Source organism: Haliotis rufescens, unplaced genomic scaffold (assembly GCF_023055435.1).
Source record: "Haliotis rufescens isolate VD_foot unplaced genomic scaffold, xgHalRufe1.0.p SCAF_52, whole genome shotgun sequence".
Classification (NCBI taxonomy): Eukaryota; Metazoa; Mollusca; class Gastropoda; order Lepetellida; family Haliotidae; genus Haliotis; species Haliotis rufescens.
Window position 1 is genome coordinate 2,143,919 of NW_025964246.1, and position 22,852 is coordinate 2,166,770.

Sequence of the window (22,852 nt, forward strand, 5' to 3'; positions counted from 1 at the left end):
GTGGTTTAAGCATTCGCCTATCACACCTAAGGCCCGGGTTCAATTCCCCACATAGGTACTATGTGTGAAGCCTGTTTCAGGTGTTCCCAGCTGTAATATCCACTTCCACTCCGCTTCTATTCCGCTCCGCTCCACTCCACTCCACTCCACTCCACTCCACTCCACTCCACTCCACTCCACTCCACTCCACTCCACTCCACTCCACTCCACTCTGCTCCCCTTCACTCAACTCTACTTCTACTCCGCACAGGTCCTCTCTGCTCCACTCCACTCTACTTCTACTCCGCTTCCACTCCACTCCACTCTACTCTACTTCTACTCTGCTTTCACTCCACTCCACTCCACTCCGCAAAGGTCCACTCCACTCCACTCTACTTCTACTCCACTCCGCTTCCATTCCGCTCCGCTCCACTCCACTCCTCTCCACTCCACTCCACTCCACTCCACTCCACTCCACTCCACTCAGGTCCACTCCGCTCCACTCCGCTCCACTCCGCTCCACTCCACTCCACTCCACTCCACTCCACTCCACTTCTACTCCGCTTCCGCTTCCGCTTCCGCCTCCACTCCACTCTACTCTACTTCTACTCCGCTTTCACTCCACTCCACTCCGCAAAGGTCCACTCCACTCCACTCCACTTCTGCTCCGCTTCCCCTCCACTCCACTCCACTCTACTCTTCTTCTACACCGCTTTCACTCCACTCCACACCACTCCGCTCCGCAAAGGTCACTCCACTCCTCTCTACTTCTACTCCGCTTCCACTCCACTCCACTCCGCTCCACTCCGCTCCACTCCGCTCCACTCCACACAGGTCCGCTCCGCTCAAATCCACTCCACTGACTAGGCTACATTGTGTTTCTTCATTGTCCTTATTGAAGACCATCCTTCACTCACTCATCCACTGCCATGATGTCAGTAATATTTGAATTAATGATTACAACTTTTAGCGAGTGTCCTCACGAGCAGAACGCAACAAGGTTTGACTGATTGCCTTACAGTCAAAAATACTATCAACCTCACGACTAATTTCACTTTTTCAACCCACAATGCATTTGAACAATCGATCTATGTGTCACATCTCCTGCATGTTTTGTCTCAGGGGACACGGCAACAGGGCGATGGAGGAGGTAATTTGTTTTTTAGCATTAGGAAATGGAAGGTCTTGATGACCTTCACCTTTGAAGGGTCGTCATTTATCCATCCAATTAAGAATGAAGTAAATGCCCTCGAGCGGAAGGGACTGATCACTCAACCAGAAAACGAACTCTTTGACTGAAGGTATGAACGTCGCTATAAACCATTCCACTTAAAAGTGTTCCCAAACAGAATTGAGGTGGTATTCTTGGCGTTATAAAGTTTACCATAAATCCTTGAATAAATTGCATGACTTGAATAAACATCTCCTTTGGTGTGTTGTCAGTGCCGGAGGAGTTAAGTTCATGGAAGGCTTCGTGGTTACTTGTGAACAACCGTTGCACACATGGAACTGGGAGATTTTTAAATACAAAATATAGCAGACAAGCCTTTATCATCCAAAACTGGCTCCCACAGGAGATATCACTTGGGTGAGATCAAGCGATATCTACATTGTCGATACCGTGCAATGAAATTGCATCACAATGCTTTGCAGACCATTGTGACGTCATTGGTTACCATGACGTCACAATCAAATGACATCACTAATGGTTCTGCTACTGAAGCTGTAAGCATTACTTTTTATCCCCGCCCAACAAAGTTGGCGGGGGATATAGACACGGGCTCCATCCATCCGTCCGTCCGTCCATCACGTTTCGTTTCCGGAGCATAACTCATAAACCGTTCAATATTTTTTCATCAAACTTTTGCAGGTCTGTCTGGTACATGCTGAACTGGTGCCTTTTGCTATTTAGAAATTTTAGAAATTTTTATTTTTTACGTTTCCATTGCAACAAGATGGAGTTAGGTTCCAAACTCTTCTTTTTTTCACAATTTCCATGACAAGTTCCACCACCTCGGTTAAAAAAGGTTAGGGTTTGTTTAGATTTAATTATGTCATAAATTCTGCAACAGGGGCGGGGGATATAGCCACGTTAGTGGCAAACTCTTGTTACACATAAGACACTGCTTAGCACTGTCTACAAACTGAAACAGTTGGAAGAATGATGTTGGATGATAAATATAATCTCACCCTTGTGTCTTTTGATATCAAATATATCAACACTCGTTGATAAAAGTGGTAAAAACTCCTCGACAAGCCTTGGAGCTTTTTCACTTTTATCAACTCGTGTTGATATATTTGATATTAAAAGACATGAGGGTGAGATTCTCTATTTATCATCCAAAACTAGACTCACAGGAGATATCACTGCAGTGAAATTGCATCGCAATGCTTTGCAGACCATTGTGACGTCATCGGTTACCATGACATCACAATGAAATGACATCACTTATCTCTCTGCCACTGAAGCTGGTTAGCTGACTTTTTACACACAAGGTCTCTGCTTTTTACTGTTTACAAACTGAAAAAATGGAAGAATGATGTTTGATAATAGAATCTCACCATCGTGTCTTTGATATCAAATATATATATCGACTCGTGTAGATATGTTTACTGTTAAAAGACACTGGGGTGCATCAAGGTCATGTGACAGTCCTTGTTCAAATACACGGTTAACTGAAATAATTCGGTGTAATTTGTGAGATCCGGGGTAGAATAGGTCTTCAGCAACCCATGCTTGCCACAAAAGGCGACTATGCTTGTCGTAAGAGGCGACGAACGGGATCGGGTGGTCAGGCTCGCTGACTTACTTGATGCATGTCATTGATTCCAATTACGTGGATCCATGCTCATGGTATTAATCACTGGATTGTCTGGTCCAGACTCGATTACTTACAGACCGTCGTCATATAGCTGAAATATTGCTGAGTACGGCGTTAAACAACAAACAAACAAACAACTTTGTAATTTGTGACATAGTAATGATCATTACTTGTGTCAGTAGTGTGTGTAGGGTGGGTGGGGAGGGAAGAGTTTACGAGCTCAGGGTTCATGTATACAAGGGTTGGTGTGGTAGCCTAGTGGTTAAAGCGTTCGCTCATCATTCCGAAGACCCGGGTTCAATTCCCCACATGGGTACAATGTGTGAAGCCCATTTCTGGTGTATTCATGACTTGAATTTTGCTAAAAGCAGCTTAAAACCCAACTCACTCACCCTTTTTACCTTTTCGAAAAAAAACTGACTATTTATTGGAGGATTGATGGTAAGGTATGTATTCAGTGGCCAGTGCTTGTCTGCTTGTTCAATCGGCTCAGTCAGACTGCGAGGGGTCTCGATTATAACACTGTAATGGTAGTACTTTGCTCCACTGGTCTGGATATAGCTCGTGGGAGGGACAGATTGAAGGGATTACATGCTTTGGTGGATTTGGAAAAATGGGGAAACGTTTTTTGCCAATTTGATGATATGTTCTGGATGATAAGCCAGCCATGCTTGTATGTTTTTGATTAACAGAAGAAGTTTTAGAACTTACTTGACCCTTGGGGACTCTGATTGCCTTGTGGTTTAAGGTGCCACATTTGTCTTGCAGTGTTGTATGAGATCTGTGACAGCAGCACTGGATTGGGGGAGGGGATGGGAGGATGGAATACAGATTCTTTCTGTTTATAGTCCTTAGTCTCATGTCATGTGGGCTCTCACTCACTCCTCACTCACTCACTCACTCGCTCACTCACTCACTCACCCACTCATCCGCCGACCAACCCACCCACTCACTCACTCACTCACTCACTCACTCACTCACCCACCCACCTACTCACCCACTCACTCACTCACTCACTCACTCACTCAATCACCCACCCACCCACCCACCCACTCACTCACTCACTCACTCACCCACCCACTCACTCACTCACTCACTCACTCACTCACTCACCCACCCACCCACCCACTCACCCACCCACCCACTCACTCACCAACCCACTCACCCACTCACTCACTCACCCACCCACCCACCCACCCACCCACCAACCCACTCACTCACTCACCCGCCGACCCACCCACTCACTCACTCACTCACTCACTCACCCAACAACCCACTCACTCACTCACTCACCCAACAACCCAACCGGCCACCCACCCACCCACCCACTCACTCACTTACTCGACCCATGTTGATCTTCAGCAACCCATGCATGCTGTAAAAGGCGACTATGCTTGTCGTAAGAGGTGACCAACGGAATTGGGTGGTCAGGCCCGCTGACTTGGTTGATGCATGTCATCGTATCCCAATTGTGTGGATCTTGCTCATGATATCACTCACTGAATTGTCTGGTCCAGACTCGATTATTTACAGACCGCCTGCATGTAGCTGGAATATTGCGGCGTTAAACAAGACTCACTCCCTCACTCACTCCAACACAATCAGTCCATCAATCACTACTGTTCATCAATATTGTCATCTTAATTACAGAATGTAATTGAAGATAATAACTTCACAGTATCAATGAGTTATAAGCTGCAAATGCATCAGAATCAAAGTCTTGAGCTCATTTTGTGGGTTTGTTGTTTTTGGTTCACCCTGGAAGGCCACCCCCCCCCCCCCCCCCCCCCCCCCTTCCACTGCTATTGCCTTCTGAGATCAGCTATTGAAGGGCTTCATTGATTAATTCTCCAGTTTCATGGCAGACACAAGTCTTCATACATGACGCTTACTTCAATGAAATTACCGTAATCCACCTATTTAGGTCCCCCCCAATAATACTATCATTGTCCAGTAGGAGCAGTCGGTAGTGTTATACATCAGTATATACACTACTGTCAAAAACTCATCATGACGTGTGTTGGGCAAGACACACACGGCACCTTGATGCCATACTGTTGATTAACTCACCATTCCACCTGAAGTGCTCGTACACTCTCCTCCTGTCAAGCTCATACTCTCCACCTGAAGAGATCCTACACTCTCCTCCTGAAGAGATCGTACACTCTCCACCTGAAGAGCTCCTACACTCTCCACCTGAAGAGATCGTACACTCTCCACCTGAAGAGCTCCTACACTCTCCACCTGAAGAGATCGTACGCTCTCCACCTGAAGAGCTCCTACACTCTCCACCTGAAGAGCTCCTACACTCTCCACTTGGAGAGCTCCTACACTCTCCACTTGGAGAGCTCCTACACTCTCCACCTGGAGAGCTCCTACACTCTCCACCTGAAGAGCTCCTACACTCTCCACCTGAAGAGCTCCTACACTCTCCACTTGGAGAGCTCCTACACTCTCCACCTGAAGAGCTCCTACACTCTCCACCTAAAGAGCTCCTACACTCTCCACCTGAAGAGCTCCTACACTCTCCACCTGAAGAGCTCCTACACTCTCCACCTGAAGAGATCGTACACTCTCGACATGAAGAGATCGTACACTCTCCACCTGAAGAGCTCCTACACTCTCCACCTAAAGAGCTCCTACACTCTCCACCTGAAGAGCTCCTACACTCTCCACCTGAAGAGATCGTACACTCTCCACCTGAAGAGCTCCTACACTCTCCACCTGAAGAGATCCTACACTCTCCACCTGAAGAGCTCCTACACTCTCCACCTGAAGAGATCGTACACTCTCCACCTGAAGAGATCCTACACTCTCCACCTGAAGAGCTCCTACACTCTCCTCCTGAAGAGCTCCTACACTCTCCTCCTGAAGAGCTCCTACACTCTCCACCTGAAGAGATCCTACACTCTCCACCTGAAGAGATTGTACACTCTCCACCTGAAGAGCTCCTACACTCTCCTCCTGAAGTGCTGGTACACTCTCCACCTGAAGAGCTCCTACACTAACAGAAAGTTATTTGAGGGGAAGTTTTGCAAACAAAGAATTCAGTCTCATTAGATCACCCCTTAATTAATTCAGACAAAGTGTGAGATTTCTTGAAGGCCACATGTCCAAGTGTTGGAGCAAGTCTGATCGAAGACGAGGTCCGTCAATTTCAGAAATGGTTTATTCTCCATTATCTCTACTCAAGAGTAATAGTATTATGACCTCAATCGAGTCTTGTTTTCCGTGACTATTCATTTGGTTTACATGGCTCCTCCAAGACATTCCAGTTGCCGCTAACTCAGTTACCATTGATTCAAGTGCCACCATCGGGGCACGACGAGAATCGGAGAGATACTCCAAATTGGAAAATTCCATTTTTAGAAAATGTGATGTCATTTTGAAGATTGCACAAATATTAATGTTCCAAAATGAATCTGATTATCGTTTCAAGTTTGAGAGATTTATTAAGAATGATTGACATGCAGAAAGTTGATATGGTTTAATGCCCCTTGTAAACTCTCTAACTGTGGAGGTAGGTTTTATGTCTTTGAGATGCCATCAGGAATAATTCAGTTGCCACGCTTTAAAATCAGCCATGAAAAGCAATATAAACAGATGAGAACTCATGTACACAACTCTGAGTTTGAGAACTTTATCGTACGTCCTTCAATTGAATTTGCTTCGATCCGCAGTTGAGAGTATATGAGGCAAATGGGAGATTGCAGTTTTCGGCAAATGTCAATAAACCAGTCGTATGACACTGTTGCTACTTAATTTAGTCACTTGATTAATTCCTACGGATTTATGTCTAGTTTTATGTGATCTGTCTGGTTTTGATAGATCCAGTCAGAGTTCCCCCAGAGCCAGGAGCAGTTGTTGTTGGGCAGTTCTCAGGACCTTATCAATATTTGGATCGTCTTATATTTCTGAGATGTTTTAGAGATTCTTTGAGATCCCGTCATGTCATGTGTCGTATTTGTTCCAACATTTCATTGGTTGTGCAGTGGTCTGAGTCAGTCCCTTTGCTGACGTGATGCACTGGTTGCTGGTTTAGATCCCAGATTCACTCTGTCGTCCTTGGTTTACCTGTCCCATATCTGATGGTGTTGTTATTGTTGCCAGGATGCACTGGTTGCTGTTTTAAATCCCAGATTCACTCTGTCGTCCTTGGTTTACCTGTCCCATATCTGATTGTGTTGTTATTGTTGCCAGGATGCACTGGTTGTGGGTTCAAATCCCAAATTCCCTCTGTCATCCTGGGTTTGTCTGCACCGAATCTCATGGTGTGTTGTCATTGCTATAATATTGCAGATTTCATGGTAAATATCAGATGAACTAACTCATCCAGCATGAACAACAGCTTGCTGATCAAGACACTCTCACTCACTCACTCACTCATCAAAACACTCATTCACTGACCAAGACACTCACTGACCAAACCAAGACACTCACTCACTCACTGACCAAACCAAGACGCTCACTCACTCACTCACTCACTCACTCACTCATCCATATAGACACAAACTCATCCAGCAGAACGCTCACTCAATCATATTCACACTCATTCAACATTGAAACAATCAGTCATCTAGACACTAACTTTTGTTCGCCAATTAACCAGTCACCCAATCACCCACTCACTTAGACCAAACATCACTTACATATCACGTCCATCTACGTCTCTTTCGCTTGCTCTCATCTCTCACTGAATACATGACTGTTTCTTTCCAAAGCTTTGTCCGACTATCGATATGAAAATCAATGTGGGAACTCTTGATGAGTGACTTGCCGCACGATGTTAAGGTTTCCTCGACACACCGCGGGGGACAACGCACTCTCTGAGCATACATCGTGTGTCACCGTGTCAGGTTTGTCCACCGCGCTGTGTTTGTCCACCCTGATGAGAGTGTTTCAAGATGAAATTGCAAATATGGACTCACTGCTCGTTGTGTTTGGGGACATGATTAGAACATATGCCGAAGTGACGACATTGAGGGAGGGGACGTTAATGAATGACTGTCTAGTTCTGGGGAAATGTTGATTTGAAATTAATAGTTGTCGGAAGATGTCACGTAGATGCTGCATTATCTGGCTATTTGCTGGCTGATAGACTTTGAGTTGTGTTAGCTGATTCTTGAATTACACTTGAGTGTCGGCAGGAGTGACGGTTGGTCCTGATTGGATATTAGTTGTTTTCGTGTGTGGCTGTTTGTATCATGGTCCTGTTTTGACCCTTTCATTGGTGTTTGTCTGGATGGGGATTCCGGGGTAGTATTGGTCCCTGGTAGTATTGGTTCTTGGTAGTATTGGTTCTTGGTAGTATTGGTCCATGGTAGTATTGGTTCTTGGTAGTATTGGTCCCTCGTAGTATTGGTTCTTGGTAGTATTGGTCCCTGGTAGTATGGGTCCCCGGTAGTATTGGTTCTTGGTAGTATTGGTTCTTGGTAGTATTGGTCCCTGGTAGTATTGGTCCCCGGTAGTATCGGTTCTTGGTAGTATTGGTTCTTGGTAGTATTGGTCCCTGGTAGTATTGGTCCCCGGTAGTATTGGTCCCTGGTTGTATTGGTTCTTGGTAGTATTGGTTCTTGGTAGTATTGGTCCCAGGTAGTATTGGTTCTTGGTAGTATTGGTTCTTGGTAGTATTGGTCCCTGGTAGTATTGGTCCCTGATAGTATTGGTCCCTGGTAGTATTGGTTCTTTGTAGTATTGGTTCTTGGTAGTATTGGTCCTTTGTAGTATTGGTCCCTGGTAGTATTGGTCCCTGGTAGTATTGGTTCTTGGTAGTATTGGTTCTTGGTAGTATTGGTTCTTGGTAGTATTGGTCCCTGGTAGTATTGGTTCTTGGTAGTATTGGTCCCTGGTAGTATTGGTTCTTGGTAGTATTGGTCCCTGGTAGTATTGGTTCTTGGTAGTATTGGTCCCTGGTAGTATTGGTCCCTGGTAGTATTGGTCCCTGGTAGTATTGGCCCATGGTAGTATTGGTCCCTGGTAGTATTGGTCCATGGTAGTATTGGTCCATGGTAGTATTGGTCCATGGTAGTATTGGTCCCTGGTTGTATTGGCCCCTGGTAGTACTGGTTCTTGGTAGTTTTGGTCCCCGGTAGTATGGGTCCCTGGTAGTATGGGTCCCCGGCAGTGTTGGTCCCCGGTAGTATTGGTAAATTCCAGTGCCTTGACGACTCAGAAGTTTATAAGTTAAAAACATGAAGGATTTGCGTTTTTCTGTTGCATGAATTCCAAATTTTAGTGATGTATTAAATATGATTCTTGTTTAAGCACTTTGGAAACTGGTTGAAATATTGTCTGAATTTTTTTTCGTGTATCAAAGATCGAAAATTCAATTATTAGGGTAGCCCCGTTATTAGGTATAGTGCAAACTCACATTTATACTGCTTTGATCTTTTGCCAGTTGGCCAATTCATCACAGATGATGGAATATTTTGTCAGCACATTTCTTTTAATGAAAACTTTAAATTTGGTTTTCTGCCAGATGATATTTGATGAATCGTTGTCATGGGAACATCATTTACGGTATTTTGAATAAAGTCTGGATGGGATATATGTGTTGGCAACGTTCTGCAGACATGAACCACACTTGATCACCTCAGTATTTTGCAAAGATTACAAGGATTGAGTGTAGCATAAGGATCTAAAGCACTGAAATAGAAAACAAAATATTATTCATAACCACTAGGCAGATAGAAATCCAGCTACTTGGTCAGATCAGTTTCAATCGGTGGGCCGGATAAACAGGCACGGCAGGAGCACAGCTCATTCTCAAAACAGCAAACAACGTATCAAATTGTGTCTGTATTATAATTAGTACTGCATAGTGTAGTTATATACAACACAGATATAACAAGCTTTAGGTATGTGACAAAGTCGGAGGCCAGAGTATATGACATGGTTGGAGTTTGTAACATGGTTGGAGAATATGACATGGAGTATATGACATGGTTGGAGTATATGACATGGTCGGAGTATATGACATGGAGTATATGACATGGTCGGAGAAAATGGCCTGGTTGGAATATATGACATGGAGTATATGACATGGTTGGAGTATATGACATGGTCGGGGTATATGACATGGTTGGAGTATATGACATGGTCGGGGTATATGACATGGTTGGAGTATATGACATGGTCGGAGTATATGACATGGTCGGAGTATACGACATGGTTGGAGTATATGGCCTGGTTGGAGTATATGACATGGAGTATATGACATGGTTGGAGTATATGAGATGGTTGGGGTATATGACATGGTTGGAGTATATGACATGGTCGGAGTATTTGGCCTGGTTGGAGTATATGATATGGTCGGAGTATATGGCCTGGTTGGAGTATATGACATGGAGTATATGACATGGTTGGAGTATACGGCATGGAGTATATGACATGGTCGGGGTATATGACATGGTTGGAGTATATGACATGGTCGGAGTATATGACATGGTCGGAGTATATGACATGGTCGGAGTATACGACATGGTTGGAGTATATGGCCTGGTTGGAGTATATGACATGGTTGGAGTATACGGCATGGAGTATATGACATGGTCGGGGTATATGACATGGTTGGAGTATATGGCATGGTCGGAGTATATGACATGGTTGGAGAATATGACATGGTTGGAGTATATGACATGGACTATATGACATGGTTGGAGTATATGACATGGACTATATGACATGGTTGGAGTATACGGCATGGAGTATATGACATGGTTAGAGTATATGACATGGTTGGAATATATGACATGGAGTATATGACATGGTTTGAGTATATGACATGGTCAGAGTATATGACATTGAGTATATAACAAGGTTGGAGTATATAACATGGTTGGAGTATATAACATGGTCGGAGGTCTGAGTATATGCAAGTATACAACAAGGTCCTAAAATATGACAAATGCTGAGCATATGGCAAAGTCAGAATATTTTTAGGAGGTAAAACTTCTGTGTTTTCAATTAAGAGGCTCACAAACATATAAATTCATCCAATATTCAAATAAATAAATGAGACACAAACCTGCAAACACTGATTTGTTTCTTATACACATGTTTTATTACAACTGAATTGAACATTACTGGCCTGTCTTTGGTGAACCATTACTTGAAGCCTGTGTCTGAACTACGTCACACCAGAGGTGATGGAAGACGTGTTGAATTGATTTTGGTCAAATGGCCATTACCTTGATGTATGTTTCTCTGTGGTTCTGTGGGTTTTAGAGTACGTGGGATGAACTTCCACACCCTCGCCTCGGGAGGGGGGTTGCGGTATTGGGTCGTAATGGGGATTCCAAGTTCATTACGGATCGAGGTCTGGTTGCCGCGGTGACAATGACCCTGTCCATCATGTTTGTTTTCTCTCGGAGGTCATTATTGAGGCCCCTGGATCTCCTCTGTCAGTGACAACTAAGGGAGCGAGCTCCACGGTGCCCAAGTCAACAGTGTAGCTAAATCTTTCAGTTTTCCTTCAGATTTAATGTGTTCGAATATTGTGTGGAATCTGTCTCGCAGAACTGCGATCTGATTTAAACATGGCCAGCATGACTCCATGTGTTAATTTTGTTTGGAGGTAATCTCTAATGAATTATATGTGATTCTGCCATAACACTGAAGACTTGTCAGTTCCATTTCAAGTTGGAGAATGAATAGCTAAGAGCTAGACCATCCAATCTGTTTGGTCGCCTGATATGACAAGCAGAGGTTGCTTGGGATCAGTTCTACCTCTGAATCCACATAGGGTTTGTCTGCCGTGACCCATCAACTGATTCACTGTAGATTTTCAGTGGTTCTATCCCCTGACAGTCTCGTGGTGTAGTGGATAGAGTGTCTGCCTGTAGAGCAGAAGGTCGTGGTTCAATCCCCTGGCAGTCTTCGTGGTGTAGTGGATAGAGTGTCTGCCTGTAGAGCAGAAGGTCGTGGTTCGATCCCCTGACAGTCTCGTGGTGTACTGGATAGAGTGTCTGCCTGTAGAGCAGAAGGTCGTGGTTCGATCCCCTGACAGTCTCCGTGGTGCAGTGGATAGAGTGTCTGCCTGTAGAGCAGAAGGTCGTGGTTCGATCCCCTGACAGTCTCTGTGGTGTAGTTGATAGAGCGTCTGCCTGTAGAGCAGAAGGTCGTGGTTTGATCCCCTGACAGTCTCGTGGTGCAGTGGATAGAGTGTCTGCCTGTAGGTAGTGGTGGTTCGATTCCCTGGGCGTGTCATACAAAAAGACATTAAAAGATGGTATTTTATGTTACCCTGCCTGGTATTTGGCATGAAAGACTGTTCAGTATCCATTATTAGCTATAGCATGGTGTGTCAGTGGACTAGTACACACACACACACACACACACACACACACACACACACACACACACACACACACACACACTCTCTCACCCCCCCCCCCCCCCCCCCCCACACACACACACACACACACGCTAAAATGTCACTAAAAAGTTACAAAAGTAACTAAAAAGTGCTCCATTTCACCCATCTGGCCTCTAAACAAAACAGAATTAGAAGTGAGGGACGGATATATGTGTGTGGGTACATAGTCAGCATCAGTTTTGAATTTCTTCTGTTTTTCTTCTTATGATTGCGCACCAGTATTGATTTTGGATGTGAATTGTATTCCTCTAACTAAAGCCAACTGATAAATTTTGGAATATGTGTCGTGAAATCCAGTTTCAAATTATAGTTACATTTCATATCCTTTGCCCATTAGGCCCCAAATTGCTTCAGAGGAACATCAACAAACGTTGATATAACATTTTAACGTAGAAGTCTTTTATAAACATTTGTTGGAAGTCACCACAAATAAACTGCTGAAGCCCTGACGCTCCATGCATCGGTATCCATTAGCTTATAGTTGGTATTGTGAAACTATTGATTTTCTTCTTGGGCTGTGGGATGCTTTTTCGCTCACTTTTCATAAAATCTCAGCTCTAAGCTCTGCTATTAAGTCAATTTTGAGGGATGAAGTTGTTGTGTCGACGAGTCGTGTCAATGAAGTGGATGAGTTTGTACTTTTAATAACATCGGGAAGTAGTGATATCGGGAAACACGTCTCTGGGCTTGTATTTCACGAGCCCTTGCTGTGACGCTATGTTTTAGGAAGGGAAATTTTAAAATTTAATCTAATTTTAGAAATCATGGGATGTTCGACTTCACAGAATTTAATTCTTGTTCAGAGTGTTTTTTGTGTTAATCTTCAACTGGAGTGGACTGTGTATTGGAGCTCGGCCTTGATTTGTGATGAGTCATGTTATCCAATGAAAAGCAGGGCGTGATTGCTTTAACTGCGTTGTCAAGAACCAATCAGATCGCCAGTGAAATAGACGTGATCATTTCACCTTTGAGGAAATATTTCCAAGCATCTTTTGAAATTTGGAAAAAATATACATTCATCTTAAAATTACGTGAGATTAAATAACGACAGGACATAAAATACAGCCCCAGGGCTGATGAATCGGAAATGGTTGTGAATAGAACGAGTAGATTTTATTTTATTTTTGACATTATTTTAATTGGAATATTGGTTAAAGTTCGAGGTGTTGAAATGGTTAATTACGTCAGGGGTATGGGTTTAAGTAGGTTATCGGCTGGGTTAATCATGTGGGATACGCAGCTGGAAAGGAATGAAACGAGAATGTGATACAAGACACCATTATGGGGTACCTGTTGAGATGGGGGGGCACGAGTGGCCCAGTCATCCAAGGCGCCGCGATTCACTGTGCAGAGTTGCATCCCTTGGGCACGCCAAAAACCTATGATTGTGGGTTCAATTCCCGGTTCGCCCCGATTATGTTTCTAGGTTTGTCAGCACCACACCCGTGCTCGTGGGTTTCACCGAAGTGGTAAATGTCTGAGACTTGCATCACTTTGGGCTTTCCTCTCACATTAAGCTGACACACCGTGATTTAACTGGAATACTGTTAAAAATGGCATTAAACACAACTCACTCACTAACTCACTCACCTGTTGTGTTGAATATTTGAGGTGTATGCATCAAGATCAGCCTCTCTAAACTTACTGGGAGTGTTAGACAACAGTTTATTAAGCAAGTAGACATTGCATGGTGTTTATTAAAATGAGCTCCATCTAGGGTACCTCATTTGACTATTTTCCTATGGGGGCTGGAGGGTAGACTAGTGGTTAAAGCGTTTGCTCATCACCTGAAGACATGGGTTCGATTCCCGACATGGGTACAATGTGTGAAATCCATTTCTGGTGTCCCTCGCAGTGATATTGCTGGAATATTGCTAAAAGTGGTATAAAACCATACTCACTCGCTAATAATATCAATCACTGGATTGTCTGGTCGAGACTCGGTTATTTATAGGCTGCTGTCATATAGCTGGAATATGGCTGAGTGCAGCGTTAAACAACAAAAGCAAACACATGTCTACACACGCACATACACAGAAGATTATTACTGGAATGGAACTAGCTACTCAGACCAAGTTTTGTCCCTGGGAAATGAAAGCACTATTGTTTAGTAATTGAGATGATTGTCTAAACATCTAAACACGATCAGTCCTCACAATCACGTGACTTGAGGCATGAGGAACACCTCCGATCACACCAACTTTGGCTTGTGTTCAGTACCATCGAGGAGAAGGAACCAGCCATATTGGATACAAGACGTTAGTGCAGCCAGTTTCTTTGCGACTTCGATCACTTCACATTCGTAACGACCTCGTTTTTTCTCATCTGTGCAGCAGTATGCCAAAGAAATAACAGCTTTTGATAAAAGAAATGCAATTACATCGTCTCTGGTTAGATGGGTTGCGAAGCAAGCACCTGTCGGTGGGAATGTGTAGTCTCAGGGGGCTGATTGTGACGGCTTCAAGTCATTCAGATACCTCATCCATGACAACATGGTCCTCGAGACGATGGCCAGAAGAGTGCCATTACTGGGAGCAAATGAAGCAAGATTCGTCTGTCCTGGAGACGGCGCTATGTTCTTGGTTACCAGGTGTGTTTGATGTGTTTACGTTTCTTTCATCTTGGAGAAGCAGATGCTGATTTAGTTTTTTGGGTTTGTGAAAATAATTCCTGTTAGAGTACTTGTTGTTTACAGCTTGAGGTTTATGGAGTTGTTTTTTTTCCGACATGTCAATCACTTGTCCTGGCAGAAGGATGCACATGTCGTAATAAGTCATTTGTGGAAACGAATATGATAAATAAAACAGGAAAAACATGTTCTTAACTGATAAGTCCCCATCTTGTTGCTGTTGCTAAAGTTAAACACAGTGTATGATAAGCTCAAAAGTATGCAGAAGTATTCTAGCAAATAAAACAAATACTTAGAACTGATAAACAGTTTCTGTTACTATCGTGATTCATTCTCATATATGTGTGCTCGTTAAACTGAAGACCGGGGTTCGATTCCCCACATGGGTATGTTGTGTAAATTCAATTTCTGGTGCCTCCCGCTGTGATATTGCTGGAATAGTGCTAAAAGCAGCATAAAACCATCACTCACTCACTCACTCACTCACTCACTCACTCACTCACCCACTCACTCAATAACTCACTCACTCACTCTCCTCTCCTCTCCTCTCCTCTCCTCTCCTCTCCTCTCCTCTCCTCTCCTCTCCTTCTCTCTCTCTCTCTCTCTCTCTCTCTCTCTCACATCCCCCCACCCACCCCATCAACCTGGCTGTCACCAATTCCCTTCAGTATCATTGGTGACTTATATTCCAAAAACAACAGACGTGATCGAGAGCATCCTAAATATAGATGCCAATGTCACTGTCATTCCCCTGTGGTGGTTGCAAGTTCATTTTCCTTCTGTTACCTATCAGTGCTAATTACCCCAGGGCTCCCGGCTGCCCATTGTCGATCACCTATCAGTGATAATGTAAGCCCTGGCTTCCAGGTGCCCATCGCTATCACCTATCAGCGCTAATTACTGTAAAGTGTTGGCTTCCATTGTCTTTTGCTAATCACCTGTCAGCGACATGTAACTGTTGGCTTCCCTTGTTCAATTTCCACCGTTTGTTATCTAATTACTTTTGTTGTTCTTACATGTACATATATATGCTCTCTGCCTCATAGCATTCATTCACCTGATGAAGGAGTAAGCAGGTATTCCGAAACATTGTGTTCCTCATAATAAAGAGGTTGACATCCATATATTCTATTCCTTATGTAATACTTCTAAATGCCCTTCAAAGACTTAAGTACAAGAACATTTCAACATCTTGCCTGTCTCCGTACCATAAACTGGGAAATAACAGTTTTGGGGGTTATGATTTTTTTTTATTCAGTTCAGTTTATGATGTTACCATGGTTACATATTTTAACATAAAGTAACATGACATGTAATATAGTTATTAGGTGTCGGTTACATACCGATAGAGCAGACGGCAAATTATCGTTGGCTAGTTAGGTGAGGTGAGGTGAAATTGGGTTTAACGTTGCATCCAAGATTATTGCACTTATATAGCGATGTGCATGCACGTGTGTGTGTGTGTGGCTGCTTGTACTAGTCCGGACTGATGCCGATTTATAGTGCTAGCTCACTGAGATACCATGCCGCAGGTTAACATGAATACCCCACTCAGACACAGTATACTGACTCCGAGCCGACCAGTCCTTGTTTTAGCCCCTTAATGCCGAGCGCCAGACAGGGTAACAACAAGTACCATCTTTTAATGTCTTTTGGTATGACGCGGCCGGGGATCGAACCCCGGACCTTCCGCTCTCCGGGCGAACGCTCTACCACTAGACTACGGAGGCGGTCTGGCTAGTTAGGATACAGGTGTACAACAATGTTAACAGGTGATGAAACTAGCAGGCTTCGTTTGGCATGCTTATTGGCATCATTAACGAAGTGTGAAGCTAAATCCTTACAGAATTGTTCATGCTCAAAATAGAGAGACATATTGTCAACGTTTATGTTGACGGGGAATTAGCTCTTTACGGAATCAAGGACAAAATCGACATCACTGTCCCGGAACGTTTTATGCACAACATGTAAACAATAGCAACAAATACACAATGAGCGGAATACCTGCTCTGACAAACATGAGGTGAGCGGAGCTCCAGCTCAACCTCAGGACGCTTTCTAGAAGCAGCACATCCTGCTCAAGGTCGTCCCTACACCAGCACTCTGAATACCAAGCTGACTAACAGTGTAATGGTAGTACATATATAATAATGAACAACAATGGACAGACAATGATGTTACTCTGGACATGGGACTTCTGGGGGTGATGAACCGACACAGCTCAGGGGATGAACAATTAAGGCGATAAATGTCATACTATAAATAACAGTAATTAACGGGAAGTGATATAGTAGCCCAGGTTGGCTGACAGTCAATATACAATGAATAGTGGTGAGGATTAACAACGGGGATTAGCGCCTAATACATAATGACAATTAAGTTGTGAAGACATGCACATGTCATGGCTACAGGGTAATTAGCCTTTTAAATCAAGTGAGTGAGTGAGTCGGGTTTAACGCTGCTTTTAACATTATTTCAGTTATATCACGGCGTGTCAGCTTAATGTGGGAGGAAAACCCGAAGTGATGCAGGTCTCAGACGTTTACCACTTCGATGAAACCCACGAGCACGGGTATGGTGCTGACAAACCTAGAAACATAATTCGGGCGATTCGAACCCACGATCATAGGTTTCGGGCGTGCCCAAGGGACGCAACTCTGCACAGCGAATCACAGCGCCTTAGACGACTGGGCCACCCGTGCCCCCAAATGTTCTTCAGACAATGGTTGTCGTAAATCAGTCGCTATGACAATATTAACAAGACAGTTTATTTGCCAAACTTTCCATTTCCTGATAAACTGTCTTATTGTATTCTTTGTGTGTATGTGTGGGGTGGGGGGGGGGGGGGGGAATAGTTGGCATCATCTGGTATATCTCGGTAGCTCTGGGACCTAGCTTTGACTGCCCCTATCACATGCCACTGATTAACCTCCACCAATATATCATGATCTAACATCACATGTCTAGGACATGTCTAAATTCAATGAGAAAGGTCCCTATGACATTTGGAATGTAATTTCAGATGGGGCAATTTTAAATTTTATCCCAAGTTATCTGTCATACAAAAGGTGTGTGTGTGTTTGGTAGGGGTGGTGAATTTGTATGGGTGAGTGCGAGTCTGTGGGTGTGTTTTTCACATTAGTTGGGTCACATGAATTTAATTTCTTCTCTTTCAGATTTGTTTTGTTCTGTCTACAAGACATGGCTAAATTTAATAAACGAAAATGATTTGACACATTGTACCCATGTGGGGAATCGAACCCAGGCCTTCGGCATGACGAGCGAATGCTTTAACCACTAGGCTACCCCACCGCCACCAATTGTTATGAAGAATGGGTAGTGATAGAAATTATGTTGGGAAAAGAAACCCCTTTTATTTAGTGCAATTCAGCTGTAAATCACATGGCTCTTAGTTATAATATTGTTTTTCCAAACAAGTCAAGATAAGTTGCTTGATCTGAAATGTCTCTGCTGTCATGACAACCTAGACAAAGTTGAACAAACAGTCTGAGGTGCTGCTGTTTGCTGTGCAGAGTTGCCTCCCTTAGACGTACCAGGAACGTGTGTCATAATGACCTTTTTTGCTCATAATGTCAACCACTGGTTTGTCTGTCCCTGATTGAATATTTACAGACCTGTTTAGTGGGGATTCAGTGCTTATAAAGATGTAGCAGGAAGACCAAGAGTACAAGGATGGAATATATGTAATATAACACCAGGCACAAGAAACTTCAATCTCAGCTGCACACAGATGCTGTTTCATGCTTTTCGTAATGTCATCGAGAATTTAACATATAAACAACTTATTCAGACTGCAGATCTCTCACAATCTTCCATAATGTTATAATACTGTCCCCAGGGAGCAGAGCTTGCCCGTATATCACACAGTATATCTGTAGGAGGTGATTATGGGGATTAAAGCCTCCCTGAATCCACCTTCACTGTTATGCAAAATATGACACAGGGGCTAAATCAATCAGTGAATAATTTTACGACATTGGCCCAGACATTTTATTGAAATTTATTTTGCTTGGTCGTAAAAAAGAATTAGAGAGTTACAATGAAATAGAAAACTCTTATTACCTATTCCGAAAAGTTGGTACAATTTGATTTCCCAAAGTTGTAAAAGAAAATTTGCATTTCATATAGACACTTGAAAATCTGACAATCGTTTGTAAGTTTGGCTGATGACTGCATGAATATTCAGTGGCTAGTTTCATTTTTGTAATTCAATAGTTAATGTGTCAAAAATCTTTCGACAGTGTGTTAATGCTCTGATTGTTGTATATATAAATATTTGGCTGAAGTTTTTAATGACCTGGGCCCCCGTTCCACATCGCTACCTTAGCGCTAAGGTGGTCGTAAGTCCTGTACTTTAACACTTGCTTACGATAGTCGTAGTGCTAAGATGGCTTTGTGGAACCATGCCCTGAAATGGTAACTATGGAGATGCTGGCAGACTGGCAGAGCAGAATGTTGAGGCAGTCGGTTTGGGTGGGGAGGGTGGTGGAAGGAGTATGTGGGGAGGGTGGTGGAAGGACTAGGTGGGGAGGGTGGTGGAAGGAGTATGTGGGGAGGGTGGTGGAAGGAGTATGTGGGGAGGGTGGTGGAAGGAGTATGAGGGGAGGGTGGTGGTGGGGAGGGTGGTGGAAGGAGTATGTGGGGAGGGTGGTGGAAGGAGTATGTGGGGAGGGTGGTGGAAGGAGTATGTGGGGAGGGTGGTGGAAGGAGTATGTGGGGAGGGTGGTGGAAGGAGTATGAGGGGAGGGTGGTGGTGGGGAGGGTGGTGGAAGGAGTATGTGGGGAGGGTGGTGGAAGGAGTATGTGGGGAGGGTGGTGGAAGGAGTATGTGGGGAGGGTGGTGGAAGGAGTATGTGGGGAGGGTGGTGGAAGGAGTATGAGGGGAGGGTGGTGGAAGGAGTATGTGGGGAGGGGAGGGTGGTGGAAGGAGTATGTGGGGAGGGTGGTGGAAGGAGTATGTGGGGAGGGTGGTGGAAGGACTAGGTGGGGAGGGTGGTGGAAGGAGTATGTGGGGAGGGTGGTGGAAGGAGTATGTGGGGAGGGTGGTGGAAGGAGTATGTGGGGAGGGGAGGGTGGTGGAAGGAGTATGTGGGGAGGGTGGTGGAAGGAGTATGTGGGGAGGGGAGGGTGGTGGAAGGAGTATGTGGGGAGGGTGGTGGAAGGAGTATGTGGGGAGGGTGGTGGAAGGAGTATGAGGGGAGGGTGGTGGAAGGAGTATGTGGGGAGGGGAGGGTGGTGGAAGGAGTATGTGGGGAGGGTGGTGGAAGGAGTATGTGGGGAGGGTGGTGGAAGGACTAGGTGGGGAGGGTGGTGGAAGGAGTATGTGGGGAGGGTGGTGGAAGGAGTATGTGGGGAGGGTGGTGGAAGGAGTATGTGGGGAGGGGAGGGTGGTGGAAGGAGTATGTGGGGAGGGTGGTGGAAGGAGTATGTGGGGAGGGTGGTGGAAGGAGTATGTGGGGAGGGGAGGGTGGTGGAAGGAGTATGTGGGGAGGGGAGGGTGGTGGAAGGACTAGGTGGGGAGGGTGGTGGAAGGACTAGGTGGGGAGGGTGGTGGAAGGAGTATGTGGGGAGGGGAGGGTGGTGGAAGGAGTATGTGGGGAGGGGAGGGTGGTGGAAGGACTAGGTGGGGAGGGTGGTGGAAGGACTAGGTGGGGAGGGTGGTGCAGTTGTTAGGGTGGGATTGGAGGGGTGGGGGTTTGATGCAGTGGTGGTGGCTGGGGTGAGAATGAATGTGACCGGCAGGATGATGGGGTGGGGCGTCATACTGATGCAGTGTGGGAAATGATGGAGGTCAGGGGCAGACATTAATATAATTATAACCCAGAAATATATCTTACTGTTTCCTACACACACGATCATCAGTTTGAGTGTACCAACAGAAGAGAAAGTATAACCTTATTGGCTTGCCTCTCTCTGGAGGCTATAACTGTGACAGCTGGAGCGACTGACTATTACAATTTGCTGTTCCCTCACACGACTGAGGGTAAGTACCCCAGGCTGGCCTCCAGTACTGCCTGTCATTATATATATGCGTCCCTGTGGCCCGATGCTGATATAGAGATGAACAGTACGTAATGTTGTACCAGCCTCAGTGATGGAGACATTTGTAGTTATTCCCACACAGATATGGTCCCAGTAGCATTGGCTGGTCCCAGTAGCATTGGCTGGTCCCAGGAGCGTTGGCTGGTCCCAGTAGCGTTGACTGGTCCCAGTAGCGTTGGCTGGTCCCAGTAGCGTTGGCTGGTCCCAGTAGCGTTGACTGGTCCCAGTAGCATTGGCTGGTCCCAGTAGCGTTGGCTGGTCCCAGGAGCGTTGGCTGGTCCCAGTAGCGTTGGCTGGTCCCAGTAGCGTTGGCTGGTCCCAGTAGCGTTGGCTGGTCCCAGTAGCGTTGGCTGGTCCCAGGAGCGTTGGCTGGTCCCAGTAGCGTTGACTGGTCCCAGTAGCGTTGGCTGGTCCCAGTAGCGTTGACTGGTCCCAGTAGCGTTGGCTGGTCCCAGTAGCGTTGGCTGGTCCCAGTAGCATTGGCTGGTCCCAGTAGCGTTGGCTGGTCCCAGTAGCGTTGACTGGTCCCAGTAGCATTGGCTGGTCCCAGTAGCGTTGGCTGGTCCCAGTAGCGTTGGCTGGTCCCAGTAGCATTGGCTGGTCCCAGTAGTGTTGACTGGTCCCAGGAGCAGACTGAAATGCAGCGGGTAGTCAGGCTTGTAGACTGACGTCTAGTCTCTCAAATGAATATCTTACAGAAAAAAAACAGTTTTGAAATTATCTTAATAAAAATGAGCCCAGATACTGCAGTAATCTAGACTTGCCCACTATTATAGACTTGCATGGGCTTTATTGGATATATTTGTTTCGGAGGCAGACAGACTATCAGGCTCATTGTCTGTCATAAAGACCCTGAAACAAATATATCCAATTTTTCCCTTGCAGGTGTATAATAGTGGGCAAGTCTAGATTACTCTGAGAATGTCAAGTCTCTGTGCTCCTTTTTTTCCTAATCTATAGGATAATTTAACAACTGTAATTTCTGTAAAATATTTGTATTTCATGGCTATGATATTAGTCTATCAGGCTCAGTGTCTTCACTGATTGTTTGTCACAATATTCTGACAGCATTAGGCGTTGCTCATACTAATATCAGTCATTGGTTTGTCTTCTGCAACCCATGCTTGCTGTAAAAGGCGACTAACTGATCAGGTGGTCAGCACCATGCTCATGGGTTTCACCGAAGTGGTAAACGTCAGACCTGCATCACTTCGGGCTTTCCTCCCACATTAAGCTGACACGCCGTGATATAACTGGAATTCTGTTAAAAGCGGTGTTAAACCCAACTCACTCACTCACTCACTAGCACAAGCATACACACTCACACACACACACACACACATGCATGCACGTTGCTATATAAGTGCAATAATCTTGGACGCGATGTTAAACCCCATTTCACCTCACCTCACCTCACAGCTTGTTGCGCTTCAGTTGAGAGAGTCAGGCATGTTATCACAATGTAATTGATACGCAACTGTTTCGTAATATGTTATTATTCACTATCTAACGCAGCTTGTGTTTGAATAATTTCCACTTTAGATTATCAACCAATCTATTTATTATCAGTTATATTTCAATCTGCAGATATATTTGGAATATCAGGAGTATTGTTGATGATATAAATACAGCAGGATATAGATGCTATGGACATCTGTCAGCTGTTGTATGTGATGTGTATCTGACAGCTGTGTCCCTGTCACGGTTGTCTTGTCACCTGGTTGGCGGGCTGTGTCGCTCGTATCTACTAGATCTGGAGGATCGAACTTAACTCATCTTGTGGCACAGTTAAGCAGCCAGCGTTGGTTGCACGCAGTCGGTGGATGGTTGACTATGTTTAGCAAGCGTTCCATGAGACGTGATTTGAGCATGCCTCGTGTTTATTTTTTTATATATCATCATCATCATCATCATCATCATCATCATCATCATCACCACCATCATTATTATTATTATTATTATTATTAGATATTCACCATATTA

General features: G+C 44.7%; 1 protein-coding gene across 13 annotated transcripts in view; it reads left to right on the plus strand.

Annotated features, from left to right (window-relative positions):
• The window catches only part of LOC124124053 (peripheral plasma membrane protein CASK-like), a 507,943-nt gene that overhangs the window by 436,654 nt on the left and 48,437 nt on the right, over window positions 1-22,852 (plus strand). The window lies entirely within an intron of this gene.